The sequence below is a fragment of the Malaclemys terrapin genome, chromosome 9, assembly GCF_027887155.1.
Source record: "Malaclemys terrapin pileata isolate rMalTer1 chromosome 9, rMalTer1.hap1, whole genome shotgun sequence".
Lineage (NCBI taxonomy): Eukaryota > Metazoa > Chordata > Testudines > Emydidae > Malaclemys > Malaclemys terrapin.
This window is the reverse complement of record NC_071513.1, coordinates 50,264,501-50,270,962: the sequence shown is the minus strand read 5'-3', so window position 1 is coordinate 50,270,962 and position 6,462 is coordinate 50,264,501.

Sequence of the window (6,462 nt, the reverse complement as noted above, 5' to 3'; positions counted from 1 at the left end):
CTCTGTGTGAGAGGAGGAGGGTGCAACATGGGAGCCCCTCCTGATTCATACTGAGAATGCAGGGCAATTGGCTAGTTATCTTAGGTGCATGTACACGAATGCAAGAAGCCTAGGAAACAAGCAGGAAGAATTGAAAGTCCTGGCACAGTCAAAGAACTATGATGTGATTAGAATAACAGCCCTGGTGTGTAGGGCTACCATATGTCCGGATTTCTCCGGACATGTCCGGCTTTTCAGTCTATAAATAGCCGTCCGGGGGGATTTTTAAAAATCTAAAAATGTCCAGGATTTCCCCCCGGTCAGCTATTTATAGATAGAAAAGCGGCGGCCAAGCACCGCTGGGCAGCCAAAGCCCCTTCCCGGCTCCCCCCATCCCCTGCAGCCTTACCACGCTGTCCGGCCCCGCACCTGTCTTCCCCCTCCTCTCCTCCCCTGAACACTCCGCCCCTGCTCCTCCCCCTCCCCTGCTTCCCGCCAATCAGATCTTCGCGGGAAGTCTGAAAAAAAGCAGGGGCAAGCGGGAGGCAGCAGCAGGTAAGCTGGGGCGGGGGGACGCGAGGAGGAGAGCTCTGGGGAGGCGCAGCCATGGCCGAGCAGCGCCCGGCTGCCCCAGTGGCTCCGGCCCAGCTCAGGCCCCAGCACCCCTGGCCCGGACCCGGCCCGGCTCGGGCCCCAGCACCCCTGGCCCGGACCCGGCCCGGCTTGGGCCCCAACACCCCTGGCCTGGCTCGGGCCCCAGCAGCGCCGTCCGAGCACCTCCGGCCCGGCCCCAAGCCCCGCAACCCCGTCCAGAGCGCAACCCAATTCCTGGGCTCTTTAAAGCCGGCCCTGGTCGGGGACAGGGAGGCGTGGTTGGATGGGTCGGGAGTTTGGGGGGGGCTGTCAGGGGGGCAAGGGTGTGGAGAGGGGTTGGGACAGTCAGGGACAGGGAGCGGGGGGGGGGTTAGATGGGTCTGGGGTTCTGGGCCGGCTGTCAGGGGGCAGGGGTGTGGAGAGGGGTCGAGGCATGTAGCAGAGGGGGTTGGATGGGTCAGGAGTTCTGGGGGTCCTGTCGGGGGCAGGGAGCAGTTGGATAGGGCATGGGAGTCCCTGGGGGTCTGTCTGGGGGCGGGGGTGTGAATATGGGGTGGGGGTGTGGATAAGGGTCGGGGCAGTCAGGGGACAGGTAGGGTCGTAGGGCGTTCTCAGGAGGGGGTAGTCAGGGGACAAGAAGCAGGGCGGCTTAGATAAGCGGTGGGGTCCTAGAGGGCAGTTAGTGGCAGGGGTCCCAGGAGGAGGCAGTCAGGGGACAAGGAGCGGGGGGGGGTTGGGAATTTTGAGGGGGTCAATCAGGGGGTGGGAAGTGGGAGGGAATGGATGGGGGTGGGGCAGGGCTAGAACGGGGCTCCTCCCCCCCCCCAGTGTCCTCTTTTTTGCTTGTGGAAATATGGTAACCCTACTGGTGTGGTAACTCATATGACTGGAGAACTGTCATGGATGGGTATAAACTGTTCGGGAAGGACAGGCAAGGGAGGAAAGGTGGAGGAGTTGTACTGTATGTAAGAGAGCAGTATGAAACTGCAGAAAAGCCCGTTGAGAGTCTGTGGGTTAAGTTTAGAAGCGAGAGCAACAAGAGTGATGTCGTGATGGGTGTGTGCTATAGACCACTAGACCAGGAGGCTGGGGTAGATGAGGCTTTTTTTGGACAATTAACTGAAGTTTGCAGAACACAGGCCCTGGTTCTAATGGGGGACTTCAATCATCCTGACATCTGCTGGGAGAGCGATACAGCAGTGCACAGACAATCCAGGAAGTTTTTGGAGAGTGTTGGGGATAACTTCCCGGTACAACTACTGGAGGAATCAACCAGGGGCCACTCTCTGCTTACAAACAGGGAAAAATTGGTAGAGAAAGTAGAAGTGGGTGGCAGCCTGGGCAGTAGTGACCATGAGATGGTTGAGTTCAGGATCCTCACAAAAGGAAAAAAGGAGAGTAGCAAAATATGGACCCTGGACTTCAGAAAAGCAGACTTTGACTCCCTCAGGGAACTGATGGGCAGGATCTCCTGAGAGGCTAATATGAGGGTGGAAAGAGTCCAGGAAAGCTGACTGTATTTTAAAGAAGCCTTATTGAGGGTGCAGGAACAAACCATCCCGATGTGCTGAAAGAATAGCAAAAGTGGCAGGCAACCAGCTTGGCTTAACAGTGAAATCTTCGGTGAGCTTAAATGCAGAAAGGAAGCTTACAAGAAGTGGCAACTTGGTCAGATGAGTAGGGAGGAGTATAAAAATATTGCTTGAGCATGCCGGGGTGTAATCTGGAAGGCCAAAACACAACCGCAGTTGCAGCGAGCAAGGGATGTGAAGGATAACAAGAAGGGTTTCTACAGGTATGTTAGCAATGAGAAAAAGGTCAGGGAAACTGTGGGACCCTTAATGAATGGGGGAGGCAACTTAGTGACATGATGTGGAAAAAGCTGAAGTACTCAATGATTTTTTTGCCTCAGTCTTCACAGACAAGGTCAGCTCCCAAACTGCTGTCCTGGGCAACACAGTATGGGGAGAAGGCAAGCAGCCCTCAGTGGTGAAAAAACAGGTTAGGGACTATTTAGAAAAGCTGGACATGCACAAGTCCATGGGTCCAGATCTAATGTATCCAAGGGTGCTGAGGGAATTGACTGATGTGATTGCAGAGCCATTGGCCATTATCTTTGAAAACTCGTGGCAATCGGGGGAGGTCCCTTACGATTGGAAAAAGGCAAATATAGTGCCCATCTTTTAAAAAGGGAAGAAGGAGAACCTGGGGAACTACAGAGGTCAGCCTCAGCTCAGTCCCTGTCAAAATCATGGAGCAGGTCCTCAAGGAAACCATTTTAAAGCACTTGCAGGAGAGGAAGGTGATCAAGAACACTCAACATGGATTCACCAAGGGCAAGTCATGTCTGACCAACCTGATTGCCTTCTATGTTGAGATAAGTGGCTCTGAATTGGAGGAAAGCAGTGGATGTGATATATCTTGACTTTAGCAAAGCTTTTGATATGGTCTCCCACAGTTTTCTTGCCAGCAAGTTAAAAAAGTGTGGATTGGGTGAATGGACTATAAGGTGGGGCACATGACTTATGAGGAGAGGCTGAGGGAACTGGTCTTATTTAGTCCGCAGAAGAGAGGAGTGAGGAGGGATTTGATAGCAGCCTTCAACTACCTGAAGGGGGGCTCCAAAGGGGATGGAGCTAGGCTGTTCTCAGTGGTGACAGATGACAGAACAAGGAGCAATGGTCTCAAGTTGCAGTGGGGTAGGTCTAGGTTGGATATTAGGAAACTGTTTCACTAGGAGAGTGGTGAAGCACTGGAAAGGGTTACCTAGGGTGGGGGTGGAATCTCCATCCTTTAGAGGCCCAGCTTGATAAAGCCCTGGCTGGGATGATTTAGTTGGTGTTGGTCCTGCTTTGAGCAGGGGGTTGGACTAGGTGGCCTCCTGAGGTCTCTTCCAACCCTAATCTATGATTCACCCAGCACTCACATGCAAACAGGACCATCCCTAGGCATACACGGCTGCGGAGGGCACCTGGAAATTTGAGGCAAGGCCTAGGCTGGCCACGGCTGGAATCCTCTCTTCTCTGGGGGTGCTGGGGGGCTTCTCCCTGACCCTGCCCCCTTCCTCCTCAGCTGGCTGGCTGAGGACTCCAGCCTCCAGCTCTGCTCACCCAGCCTCAGGGAGCCCAGAGTGGTGCAGCCCCAGCCCACCGCTGCCCGCAGTGGAGTTCCTCCCTGGACCCTGCCTGCCTGCACTGCTCGGTCAGGACAGGAGGAGTGAAACTTCCATGTGAGTGGGGGTGGGAGGGGAGACTTAGTGACAGTGTGCTCACTGTCTTTCACACTTCCCTAACACACACACAGACTGGCTCTCACACCCACATACACTGCCTCTCACAGTCAGTCCCCCAATACAGATTGTCATAGAATATCAGGGTTGGAAGGGACCTCAGGAGGTCATCTAGTCCAATTCCCTGCTCAAAGCAGGACTAATCCCCAACTAAATCCCCAAATGGCCCCCTCAAGGATTAAGCTCACAACCTTGGGTTGAGCAGGCCAATGCTCAAACCACTGATCTCTCTCTCTGTCACACACACACTGTCACAGTCCCACCCCCCACACACATACACAGTGTCTCTGTCTACAAGGATTTTTTAGGGAGCCTATCTGACCAGAAGACTTTGGGGACCTTACAGTATCCCTCCCACGGGATCCCCCCCTTAAACCCATCTATCGGAGTTAGAATAAAAGAAACCACCAAATTGATATGAACTCACAACATTACTTTATTTACTAAAGGAGAAGGAAGGAAGGGGAGGGAGATGGACTAAGGACACTGGAGATTTGGAATAAAAGCATACACATGCGCGCGCACACACACTCAATAAAGCAAAGATGCTTTTCTAGACAGGTAAGTAACCCTATTTCAGACCCACCCTATCTCTCTTTGCATCGTCTATGGGTGAGTGTCAGATCTAACTAACCACATCTAGTCCGAGAGTGCACGTCTGCTTCCCAAAAGAAAATAACTAATTAACCCCAAGATGACAACTTTGTTCAGTAAGTGGTTATTGGCCTGCAGTAACCAATGTGGAAGCTATACCACGTCACAGAGAGAGAGAGCTTTTTGAAACCTGAGCCCCAAGGATTCCAGCGCTCAAGAGCCCCTGGCCCCTCCCTTCGTTTGTTTATATAGAAACCGGTTACTTAGCAACAACTGATTCCTGCTCTTTCACTTTCCTGCCTTTTGCCCAGAATAGGGGAACAAGAAACTGTCACAACATGGAAGTCATCATGTTCTTATCCAGACCAAGATGGCCACGTAATCAACAATGCCCTAAAATCCAACTGGGTGTGTGCCTTCCCCAAGAATTTGGCAGGACATTAATTAACATGTCTTTCTCACATGCCCTGGCTCTCTCTCACGCACACACACATGTATTATTATTGTTGTTATTACTACTTGGTACTTCCTGTCAAAATGCTTGTGGTGAGCCAAGAGTAGCTAGGGGCTGAAGGAGGGCCGTGAGCTCTGGCAAGATGCAGCCTCCATGTGACGGCGCGAAGCCTGTCTTGAGTCACTGCTGCAGCGTCTGCTGCGTACGAAGCTCAGTGTGTGTCAGCAATGTCTTGTCCTGTATAGAGAAATCTGTACAAAGTACCCTCATAAAAATTGCCCCCTCCCTGAATGTGGAGGGAGATATGCCAGCTTTCCCCCCCCCCCCCCCGAATTGCACAAACTGGGTTTTGGAATAAACAAACAAGTTTATTAACTATAAAAGGTAAATTTTAAGTGATTATAAGTAAGGCCGCGAATCTGTCACAGATTCTGTGACTTTCCGTGACTTCTGCTGGTGCTGGGGACCAGCAGCAGCAGTTTGGGTGTGTGGAGGGGGCTCAGGGGTAGGGGCAGGGGGTTGGAGGGGCACAGGGGGGTGCTTACCTGACACAAAGGCCATGTCCCTGCCTAATTTCAAATCCCTGCTCAAAAGGTCAACAGCATTTTTGAACACAGGCAAAACATTATTCCATAGCCTCATTCTTGGAAACGGCTGCTTTGGCTAAAATTTTCAAAAAAAACATTTAGTCTGAGGCAGACACCCAGTGTCGCAAATTCAAAGCCAAATGGATTAAGTTTGGGAAAGTCATAAATAACTGAAAACAGGGTCTGTCTTTGAATGAGAAGTGTCAGGCAACCTACATAATAGATGGTGCGAACAACCCCGCCTATAATAATTTAGGACAATTGGTATATATGCACAAGTCAGTATAAACTAAAAAACCCAAACCAATACCCAAAAAACCCAAACCACAACCCTGCAAGGGATTGCACTATTGATGCTTAAAGGATCGATTTAAAAACATTGTATTTCCCTTTACTAACATCCTCATTGACACTATACAAGTGAAATCTGATTTGCATGTATAGTTATGAAAATTATACAGTGTGTTTGCATCGTTGTGTTCCCCAACATGAAGTCATCAATATGCTGAAGTCTTCTTGACCCCCTATGAGAACTCTTTTCTTCAGCTATGGGAGAACCATTGTGCTTTCAGAGATTTGAACTGTAGTACATTCATCAACATTTTGATTTATTATGCATTTGTTCTGTTTAGCAATTAATAGTGTAAGCTCCATGGAATAGGGATAGAGTCTCTCTCTGGTTTCTATGACACTCTCAGGACTTAAATACTACTACTTTTTTGAATGTGCATTTTTCTTCTGTTAGGCTTTACAAACACTATTTATAAAGTGTTTAATATTACAAACACTATTTATAAAGGTCAGTTCTCTTTCTCATATCTCATTGCTGCTTCCCTTTCAACCCCCAAATAAATGCTAGTCTCCTTCCCAACTTCCCAGCTCCCTGCCTCTGTGACCCAGTCACTCAGAATTTCCCCACGAATACACTGGTTTACACCGAATCAAGCCCAACCAAAAAACATACC